This window comes from Seriola dumerili, unplaced genomic scaffold (genome assembly GCF_002260705.1).
Source record: "Seriola dumerili isolate Sdu_G_001 unplaced genomic scaffold, Sdu_1.0 BDQW01000073.1, whole genome shotgun sequence".
NCBI classification, from domain to species: Eukaryota; Metazoa; Chordata; class Actinopteri; order Carangiformes; family Carangidae; genus Seriola; species Seriola dumerili.
Genome location: NW_019174328.1, coordinates 6,533,134 through 6,545,204, shown reverse-complemented (window position 1 = coordinate 6,545,204; position 12,071 = coordinate 6,533,134). Strand labels below are relative to the sequence as shown.

The following is a 12,071-nucleotide window of genomic DNA, read 5'->3' as shown; positions in this document are numbered from 1 at the left end:
TCTGTCCATCTCCTGTGGAAGGACCAAAAAAAAAAAAAAAAACAAACAAAAAAAACATACTGGAGATCATTTCTATTTCAGTTCAGTCCAAGCTGCTCTCATGATTGTTGTTAATAAGAAAAATCTCAGTCTTAGAGTCTGATTGGCTCTTTCTAATTTTAACTCAACAGCTGTTCCATCTGCACAACCACCACATCGCACTATTCATCAATGCCCATCTCCATCTCCCTTTGTCAAGACAGGCCCTCTTCTGCACAATGTTATCACACCTGATGTCAGGGTTTGTTATCATAAGGAACGGTCCACTGCTGAGTCGATCGAGCATAGCTACACCTGCATGACAGTGTGTGTGTGTGCGCATGTGTGTGTGTGTATCTTCAAGGCTTCTTGCAGGACTGGAGCCAAGTAAAAAGGGGGATCTTTCAATAATGTTTAATCAAGAAGCCTGTTGAAGATGAGCCAAGGTAATCCCTCCATCTTTGACCCTCCTCATCCCAGCGCTGTCCTTCTACTGCCTGTCCATCTCTTCATCAGGCTCACCTTTGTCTCAGCTGCAGGTGGCGAGCTGACAGACAGGCAGGCAAAAAAAGACGCAGCAAGGCAAAGGCAGGTCAAACAAGACATCCAGAGAGGCTGTGGATAGGCCAGGTGGGACAAGGACAAACAAATTTGCATTAAATGCCCCCTTAACTTAAATTTCACAGTCAAGAGGGTTTGACCTACATAAGTGTGTCAGATGGAGAGGTGGGTCACTTCAAGTTGTGTTAGAGAGTCAAAAATCCAGAACTACCATCTGCTGTTACAGACAAGGTGGGCAAGTGGATCAAACTCTGCTATAAAAAAATCAGCAGAAAGTGTTGACCATATGCAATATTGACTCACATACTCAGCCAAAATAAAACAACATGACTGGTGTGTTCTTTATGTGCAAAAGCACATAACCGGCTATAGCACAAGTAAGGACATCTGTTAACTGAACACCTCCATTTTCACTGTAGGGATAATAGCAAGCTGTGCTGAAGACTACAATCACCATTAAACGCTTTCCTACAGTGGGACAAATCCACAGACGTATCCAGTGATGCACAGCTACAGATTTGTTTTTAAAAAATGAGTGTAGAAGAAGACATACTCTATGTTTTACAGAGCACACAGAGAAACTTGTCCCTTCAGCGCTCGAACACAAACACACTCATTCTGACAAGCTACAGCTGAGAAAAGAGTGATTGTGACTGAGAGCAAGGACAGCTATGAAATTAACATCAAACTGATAAAAGTTCGTCTCTAAAATGTCCTGTAGGAGCTTTGCACTGACTGCTCCTTACAAACTAGTTTTCTATAGATGCACTTATTCCTTTTGGATCTATATGTGAACTTTATGTGAACACATTTAATCAAAAAGGAAAATCCTCGGGTTGGTTACACTTTTGTTGACCGGTTAAAATAGCCAGGAGTAGGGGAGCACTGACACTGTGCTCCAGTGTTATTATTTTTAGTCCATCATGGTTTTTTTTTTTTGGTTTTTTTAATTTCACACATGTCTGGCAGCCAAGGGCGATCGATGGCTTCTGTGGGGAATCAAAGTTTTTTTTCTTTCTTTTTTTTCATGGAAACAGCGTATTAGAGGTGACAGCCTCGCGGCTTTTCTCTCAGCTGTGAATACACTGTCGGAGAGAAATTTACAGGCTCCACGAGGAGTAACATTTGCTGGCAGATGATTTGCTTTTACTTCACAGTATCAAGCTAAAATGTCTCACATGATATAAAACGTCACCTCTTAACCTCAATTTGTGCCACCTCAGTTGAAGTGGCAACCATTTCACTTTCACTTCATGTCCACACATAGACTTTATATCTTTTATTCTCTCTCTCTTTTATTCTCATTTTCCTTTCATGCTCTGTCTCAACATGGGGTCATGGTTTGTAGACTGAAGTTAGAGCCTAACTTACAATGACCAAAAGTGGTGTCCTCCCACAATTAGTTATAATTATCGGACAAAAGTTTTGATGATCGACATGTTCTTTAAATTATTTGGAGGATTTGCTGCTTTTCTCTGCTTTATCTCGTTGTTAATTAAATATGTTTGAGTTTTAGACTGTCAAACAAGCAACTTAAAGATGTCACACTGGCTCAAGGAAATCTTTCACTATTTTCTGACATTTCGAGACCAAACAATCTATTAATAGAAAGAAATAATCAAGAGATTTATTGATTATAAAACAATAGCTAGCCATTGTTCATAAATCATTCTTTCTTCATCTGAACTGAGCTCCAGTGAGATTGCCCCACATGATTTATTGCGCAAAGGATTGTTACAACTCCTCTTCTGTATAACCAAATGGTGTCTAACAATTCCCCAAAGAGGCTGTGAATTTGTTCCATCTGTGTAAAACTGGGATAAAAGGCAGCAGATGGGCTGGAAACACCAGCAGAGTCATCCCCAACATCCACCTCAAACAATCTATCAAGTAATGTGCACAGACAGCACTCTGCCTCCACGCCAAGCTTACAGCTGGGGTGTGAGGTAGCGTGCCAACTTCCATCACACTGAGCCTCCTCTGTGCAGCAATGTTACGAGCTTTGGTGGAGACATGGCGGAGCTGTGGCATGCAGTTGATGGTTTAATTTCAGATGCACGTTGACATACAGTGTGTGTGTGTGTGTGTGTGTGTGTGTGTGTGTGTGTGTATTTAGATCTGTGTACAGAGGGAATGACTTTCGGGAAAAGTCCCAGCAGAGAGAGTGCAGGCAGATAAGGTGTTTTTACATACCACAGGATGACAGACAAGAGAAAGAGAGGGGGAGGGGTAGAGTGAGGCACAGTCAATCACATGTGAGGAAGTCTGCCAAGTTTACTGTACCGTTCAAACAGAGAAGGCACCGTGACCTACATCTCTCACTCACACTGCAGCTCTGTCTCTCTAACAATCTTATTATAAACAGATACACAAGAAGAGACTTCAAGGGTGAACACACACACAAATATCCCCTCTACCACAATCACACAGTCACTCAGCAACACAAATTCCACTATGATGCATCCGTCTGACCAAATCAATGTTTCTTTATTGAGCCACAGAAGTGCTGGAGGGAGAGAAATGCTTGGATCTGCACAGAGTGACATTTGACAGATAAGCGGGGCAAATGCTATCGAAACTCTTACTGAGGGCCCTTCAAAGTCAGAGTGGTTGAAAGGAAAAGCTATAGATAAAGGGGGAAACAAACAGCTAAAACCAAGGACAGAGGGATGGGAATGTTCTTAAGACAAAAACTCTCCAATGCAAAGAGTGAGGTATAGAAATTGGTGAAGTTAAACTGACAAACCCTCCACAACTGCACTAATAATAACACTAAGAAATACAGTGACGTAAATCATTAAAAGGTACCCTGTGGATTTTTTGACCACTATTAATGCTATGGAGCAATGTTTTTATGAGTTGGCCCCTATTTTGTTATGTTTGCACACAGGTGACACCGATTTCATAACATGATGCTGACCTACAGCTGTCAGCACAGACAGATGCAGGGATTTACCCAGCAGTGAAAAAGAAGACAGCAAGCTACTACACATAAATGTAAACAATTCTGCATTTTGAAACATATCTATATACACATCTACCTATACACACACATGTGTGTGTGTATGTGTGTGTGTTTAAATGTTTTATGAAGTAGGAAATGCATGCAACGACTGTATACACACAATGCTTCGTTTACACAAAAACTTGACAGAGCACCTTTTAAAATGAGTTTTAAAATTGTTAGTTTTTTCATTGAAAATAATAATTTAGGTAGATTATTATTTTTTTGTTTATGAAATATTAAAATGAAATTAACATATTGAAAATTCCCTATTTTAAGAGGCCAGGGTGTTGTGTTCAGATTTCTGGCTTTGCCTGATCAAAAATCCAAATTCTGGGGTTTTTAAAAAGGTATCAAACACAGAAAAGCAACAAATCCTCACATTTTGTAAGATGGATAAGTTACTGCCAATCATCTTATCGATTAAATCAAGTAATTGATTCAGCACTAATTAAGATTTTTTTTTTAAACCCAGAAACCTTCATAACTGTGAAAGAATGTAATGTCTTGATAATTTATGTAATTGATATTTAATGTCAATTTGAAAACAAAGCTGGAGAAAACTGTTCCTCTCTCGCTCTTTAGGGAGCCTCTCTCTTTCTCTTTCTTCTTAGATTGAGAAAAACAGAAAACAATAAGAGTCCTGGCTTTGATTCCAATCAATATGCACTTACCGGGAAAAGCTTACGACGAACAAGCTAATGCACCCGTATGAGCAGCGAAAGTTATGAAATATTAATAGCTCTACTCTCTCACAAGTTTGACTTTTCCTGGATTTCGATCTAGGTATCCGAAAATAAGTTGGAAGAGACAGAAAGTAGGTTAAAGAAGAAGAGGGAAACTGCTGAGAGGGGTAAAATGTCTATACATAGGGATTCTCCTCCTCAACTTGCTGCACTGCCGACCCCATTAAGCCTGGCTCGGCTGTCAAGGCTGTCAGGTGGAAGTCGCCTTTAAGTCGGCCTGACAGCCAGAACCCAACATAATGGGCTCATCAGCAGCTCCCGCCTCCCTTCTCTCTTTCTCAACTTTGTCTGCTGCCACAGGCAGGCAGAGGTGGCTGAGCTGAATCATATTTCAAGAAAAACTACACTATACCTCCAGCATAGGGCTGAATCCAAGATGAAGTCTGGGTCAAAGAAAGACAGCATGTGAGTTAGCATGTACAGGGAGTCTAATCTCTTTATCAAATCATTAAATTTATATTTAATCATTTTTCAGTTCTAAAGAAAAAACTCACAGATTCAGATCTGGGATCAGCTGTTGTTGGGCACTAAGCCAGAAATCCTACAATTTGCATTGACAGCTACTAAATGAATCAAATTTTCAAAATTAATGAAACTGGCCTAAATTATGATGACAACTTGTAGAAAATGAACTGAGCAGCAGATGATCGGAAATATTGATTAATGATTGATATTGATTGTAGTGTCGGTGAAATAACCGCTGGAAAATACTAATACCTTATTTTTCACTTCAACCAAATACTCTGAGCTTAATGAGCTCCAAATGATGATCTGATGCATAAAAAGTTGAAGTGGGACTTTCCTGTATTTAACAAGCTGCGATCAATTCACTGGTGGTCATAGTCGTAGTACACAAGTGTTATCAGCTTCACATTGAGCGGAGCCTTGACCAAAGATGGGCAGACGTCAACCCCAAACATCTGAAAATCAGGCCAAAATACCAGCGTTTTGTAAATAAAAAAATTTTAAAAAATGAAAGAAAAAAAGAGGCATCAAAGATGATGTTATCTTATCAGTGAAGATCCTGTAATCAGGACTGTGTGTCTCCACCAGGTCATCTAACACAACGTTATCTCTGAAACTTTCTCTAAACAAGCTGCAGCAGGGTGCCGACAGCCAGGGATGACACACATTACTGAGGCTGCAAGAGGTTAAGGGGGGAAGACGCCAGCACTTGCACAGACACAAACAGCAGCACCCACCAGCACTTGGCACCAGGCACGCCCGCTGTGTGAGCTCAAATAGCCCCTATGTGTGTGCTTTAACAGCTTCTCAGTGGACCGTGTCAAAGAGAGGCAGCTGCTCTAAAACGTTTTAGAGTGAGAGGACAGCACAACGAGGAATCTTGGAGTCGCAGAGATCAGGGCTGCTGACGGAGCGTGAGACAGTGATTGGAACGTTCAACATGGCTGCTAACAGATATTTATCTCAACATCACCTCAGCCTCACAGAGACGCAATTCCCAGAGTCTCACACATCAAACTGCTGCAGATATCCATCAAACCTCTGTCAAATATTTTGCTACCAAATTCACAAGTTTAAACTCTGTGATCTATGAAAATAGCACTAACCTATGAGGACATGACTATGATCCATAATCACCGTATTTTCATTACTCCCTCCTCCTCCCGGCTGCAAAATCTACATAACCCAATTAAGGATAAGAGCAGCAAGACTCCAGATAACATCACTCCTCTTTGCTAAAACTGCACACACTAACAACAAACAGTGCAACTTCAAAAGAGTATCAGAGAAAAAAAAAGGTTTGGCACAGACACGATAAGAGCGCCTCTGATCGGATCAATTATTAACAACTCCAAGAGTTCCCATAAGATCTAAAAGTGAGCTTGGCGTGATTTGGAGGCTGAATGAAACATCTTGTTTAGTTAATGTCAATCAGAAGGTCAGACAAAGGCCAACACAAAGACAGTCTGGAAAAACATGTCATCAATTTTTCAAAATACAAAGGATGGGTAGAGAAAACACTGACGCAAACGACTCTCTCTTTAAAAGCATCTATTTTAGCAGCTGCTGTAGGATAAACACATCTACTGCGCTACAGTCAACTTTTTGAGGAAAAGGAAAGATTGAAAATCAGAGTGGAGCCTCCTCTTCATGCTTGGGCTCATGTAATGAGGTGGGGAGTAAAAAAAAGAGGCTGATAACCATCTGTCACAGTGCAAGCATGTTTTTAAAGGATGAAGTAAAACCTCAGATGAAAAACTGTGATAGATTCATCCTCAGTTGTGTTTGTGGACCGAGATGTCTGGAAGATAAATTGGAGTGGGAATGAAGGGCAAAGTCATGGGAAGCACTGAAGCCTACTGAAAGAGCTTTCATGTCCCGTCAACAAATTACTGGGTGTGTGAGTGTGCGTGTGTGCGCGTGTGCATGTGTGTGTTTGAGTTTTCCACTGACTGAGTAGCCTCTCATGGCTGTCTCCATGAAAACTTGTTGGCAGAAGATCTTTCTTAAAACTGACAGGGTTTATGGTCTCATAAACACAGTGGAAAAACCCAAAAGAGTACGAAACAGGTAACAGGCCGCATGATAAAATGTATTCTGATTTATTAAGTGATATGACGACAAATCACAACTTAAATTCCATCTACAACAAAAAATAATGAGATAAATGTGTTAGTGTGCCTGCATGGGTACCTCAGATAAACAAACCAGTCTAAAAATTAAGATTTATTTTTTGTTATTAAAACAAACAAGAGAGATAAAAAATATCATTTTTATTACTAAACAAAGCACAGTTCACAGAAAAGTGGGAGCTCAACTCAGATACTGATGTCAAATTGAGTTTATTTTACTAAAAGTGCATTTTCATGCTTCACCGACCTCTCGGTCAGTATTTTCAACAATGCTGTGTGTCAGCAGTAGTTTGGTTTTTCCAACATGAATTACACAGAGAATTCACCAGTGCATGAAGCTGAAATGCCGTCCAAACAAAGAGGTCAAGATGCCTTATTTAGCCTGACAGCAGGGACGTTCAACAGGACGGAGTCAGGCCAGGTACAATGTCTCTGTCAAACCATTGTAATGGAAGTGACAGTTTGGTTCACCACAGACTGATCTCATTATTGACCTCCGTTTGCATCTGTAGACTTGGACTCAACTGGGTGACTTTCTCCTAGCATTTCTTCATGCAGGGAAATCAAGGTGCAATACCAGAGGACGTTCATGTATTGAATCCCAATCAAGTCAGGGGTTGCAACTAATTGCGACAATTTTTTTTTATTACTGACTGATCTCAATTACTGGATTGATTGATTAAGCATTTACTGAAAGATGATGCTTATTCTGTCCAACCATGAGTCCCAAATGCCAAAATATTAAATTCACAGTGATATATAAACAAACAAACCCTCACACTGAAGAAGTTGGAAGGAGATGTTAGGCATTAATGTTTGATAAATGATTTTTAGAATAGTTTGAGAAGCGTTTGCTTTTTAGAGTTAGATGAAAATATCAATACTACACTCATATGGATGCTAAAAATGAAGCTAGCAGCCAGTTAGCTTAGCTTAGTATAAACACTAGAAACATGGAGTTTTTCCAAGCTAGCCTGGCTCTGTCCAAATACACTATGTTCAACCTCAGCCATTACAGGTGCACCCACACACTATCAAGTTGAAATGGATCAAAGTAACACAAAAGAATGAGTCCCTGCTGTCTCTTTCCGTTACGTCAAAAAAAACTGACCTCAGGTAGTATTTTATTCTCTGCGGGGCATACATCAGCAGAACACATCTCTGTGTTCATTCTGCTGCTTCTAATTGAAAACCATGTTCAAAGCAGCAGAGCCGAGGTGTCTTTTTACGAGTGACAGTGGTATGCACACCTGCTACCTTAATTCAATCACTGCTCTTATTGTAGCAGGTAATTGCACTGTGGAGGGGTTGCACTCTGCAGAGTGACTTGCTCCTGTGCAATGAGAAGGTCGGGCTCATTATAAAAAACCTCGCTGAGATCACTATCAGTTTAAACTCGTTTCGCTTCATCTTAACGCTGATGGCAGGGAGCGAGCTCTGCGCCACCTAGACAAAGACCCCCCCAACCTTATTACCAGGCAACATTGGCATGGCAACCAGCATGCAACCTCTCCAGGTGAACAATACTGCAACGTTTTTCTTCACTCCTTCCTCATCCATGACACCCCAATGGAGTTTTCTAGTGTGATCCCATTTTGACAATTAACTCTTAAAATGAGCTCCTCCATCACAAACATAACACTGATCGCGCTGTAGCTGTGTTTTCTGGATGACAGAAATTCATTTTCCTCAAAAAAAAAATACTTTGGGTTATGTCACCTCTCCTATGCAATTATGAAATGCCCTCTCATGCCTCCCAACGAGCCCCTGCTTGCCCGCACACATCTGCCTTTATAAAGAAGTGCTCCAAATAGTCTCCATGGCAAGAAAAATAATAAAAACACTCATGTGACAGTGTGAGTTGTGGAGGAGGGGAGGGAGAGGAGATAAGCGCTAGTGCACTTATGTCTTAATAAACGCACCAGGGGGAGGTCAACAGGATCAAAGTGTTGGCCAGGCCCCACCCAAACACTACTCCAAATCTATTTTAATAGGGCACCCATCCTAGGCCATTACTGCCTTATTAGTCGTACTAGGAGGCCTGCGGCAGGCTTTAGGCTGGGACTGAGGACTGGGACTAGTTTAGACACTGAGGAACACTAATAAGGATTTCCATTATATAGCCAGCAGGGGGAACATACATGATCATAGCTCAGAGTTTAAGAGGGAGAAATACATTCAACTGAATCATTTTACATTTTTGGATTTTTGGAAAAAGGCGTTTGTGCAGATTTTCTAAATAGCTCACAATTACAAATAGTTCTGTTCCTGTACACTTTCTATTACATTTTTGCTCCAATTCCATGTCACCAGTTTGTAGAAGCAGATGTCTCTGTGTCCAAGGATTGACTCTCTTCTTTTATGTCACTGCTGTGGTAATTTAACTTTAACATAGAGCATTACCATGGCATCACATTGTCATGCTATTCCTTGTTATCGTATGGTGTGTAAATGGTGGTTCACGGAGAGTGATCTGCCTGCTTTATGACAGATGAAGCTCCAGCACATGAAGACGCCTCCCAGGGGAGATATGACCCCAATCGCTCATCACCCCTCCCCCCGCCCCTCCCCCCGTCCTTCTACACCAGGCTTCATAACTGTCATGCTGTATCTTAAATATAAACATATAGACATGTGAGCATGGCCAACTCTCATCAATTTTCAACACCCACTCATAAAAGGCTGACTGTTGAAACACAGGCAGCCTAATGCATCTCAGTGTAACCTACGCACGCCAAGGAACAAAACATGAGCTAAGAAGGAGGGAGGGAAAGAAAGAGGAACAGAGGCAAGAAAGGCACACTGATAAGAAGTTATACAATTTGTCTGGAACGCCCAAACGATGATGATGAAAAACCTTTGCGACTTCCAACGATCTGATCCTGGCCATGAAAGGGACCATGGGTATCATTACCCATGGTGCACAGCAATCTGGAGCCACAGCCATCCCCTGCAGCTGTGCTCTTGTGAGACAGAATGAATATGGGAGCAATTATTAGATTAAGACGGATTAGGCTTTGCTCAGGTAAGGTAGGCTGGGCCATTCCTGTGTCTTTGGTCCTGAAAAACTGGGCACTAATCCAGTAATGAGACCACTTTTAGAGGGAAAAGTGCAGCAGTGGAGAATAAAGGCCGCCATTTCTTGTACATATGTTTAGTTTTTTTTATATACACAACAAAGGCTCCACACGCAGCAGACATGAAAGCCTAATGCAAACTGTTTACACAAGTAAGTGCTATAACTACCCTGCAGAGGGCATGTGCTAAACTTAACGGAGGATTTAGTATCAAACTACATATAAAGGAACACTAATGTCAAACATCTGGGGTCACACTCACAATATTTTTCCAGCATTATGAGCCAAAGATGGAAGATTAAGTCACAGTGGATCAGAGGAGCTCAGCAGTTTGCAGCCAGGCTAAACACACCAGTCTGATAGATGTTACAGGCTGAAGAGTCTGCTGGGTAAGTGGGAGTTAGAGAACTGTAGGCAGCTGCATGGTTAAACCTTCCTCTGCAGGCCTGCAGACGTAGCCTCAATAGAGTAAAATGACAGATATGAGATAAAGCAGAGTTGGAAGAAGTGGGATGCTGTTTCCAACTCTCCTGCCTTGTGAAATATGATCTGTGAGGATGAACAACTTCAATGGATTAAACAGAGAGAAGGGAAAAATACCTCCGCTGCACAACCCAGGGCCAAACAAGCAGACTTGGGACGGAAACCTTATAGAGTGCAGCAATCACAGGACAATATGTCTCCAGAGTGACAGGAGCTGCTTTTCGTATCAGCGGAGGTAATAAATGATGGTTCCCTCACTGGCTCTGGTAGCAGATGGGCGCTGAGTCCCTGGCTGCCAGTGTTGGTCTCCTCTCTGCAGGCGGCTCTGGCTAATGCCTGCACCTCGGCTATGTCCAGACATGACTGCCAACCAGGCATGTGGTGGCACTCTACAATCCCTTGGCAAACTACCCGGTATGGAAGACAGTAAGGCAAGATAAGAAGGAAGGAAGATTTTAAGAAAAAATGGAAGAAAAAAGAAAAGGTATTCAGGTGAAGAGGCCTAAACACTTGTTTCTGTCATTCGGACAACTTATATTATGCCCAGAGTCACTGGGGCTTTTGGTTTCATGAAGGCTGTAAAAGAGGGTCTGCTACCAAACTGAGAAGGACAGGAGATTGTGTGGGAGATTTGAGGATTACAATTTTATTCTAGGTCAATCCAATGTCGGGTTTCTGCTACAACATCCAACTGCTAATATATTTAAGCAAGATAATTAAAAAATAGGTTTGGAATGAGATTCCTCTGTCAGGGCAATATCAATTTCATGATCTAATGAGACAATTTACAAAGATGAGAAGATGGAATACTTAATGATGGATGGATGGATGAATATGCCCATTCTTGAGAGTCAGATTCTTACAGTCACTGAATGGGGCTCCAGAGTAAAATAAAGACTCCATTAAACCCCAGTTTCTCTCTCATTCTGCCTTGTTGTCTCTCTCATCACACTTTAACAGTCCATCTGCCACTGGCCTTCGGAAGTCTGTTTTTAAAAGCCTTCTGAATCCCTCTGGTAAAAGCAACCTGCAATCTCCCCGTTGAAGAAACTGTGAAACAGAATTATTTTTGCTGTTCTACTGAATTCCTCCTGATGCTACTTCATGTCTAAAGCTGACAAAAGACACAAAAAAAGACCTTTGACATGAAATGTCATGAAAGCTAGGCAAGAGTACGGTGTGTGTATCAATCAGTTCATTTAGAAAAAAAAAAAAAAAAAAAAAAAAAAGACATGGGTGGCCTCCTGGCCTCTTTGTATCTTCCTCTCCTCCACACACAAACACAAACAGATGTTGATGCTGGCGGGGGGGGGATATGAATCAAACAAACATGGCAACCAGGTTGTTTCCAGGACCAAGCAGCTCTGTGGTATAGGTTTCCTAGCAGAGCTTGGCTGGCTCTGCAGAGTGAGCTCAGTGTAGTCACCACGGTTTAATTAGCCACAACCTCTTTGGACAGACGTCTACTGTGAGTGCAGTCACTGGAGTCTCTACAGCTGTAAGAAAGGTCCCTGTGACTGCGGACCACATAGGTGCAACTGTGTATTTTCATGAATGTGTTGACTCTGTAAACAGCAGAGAGCTT

General features: G+C 41.5%; 1 protein-coding gene across 2 annotated transcripts in view; it reads right to left on the bottom strand.

Annotated features, from left to right (window-relative positions):
* ptk7 (protein tyrosine kinase 7 (inactive)) overlaps nucleotides 1–12,071 on the bottom strand; it is a 74,178-nt gene that overhangs the window by 24,655 nt on the left and 37,452 nt on the right. The window lies entirely within an intron of this gene.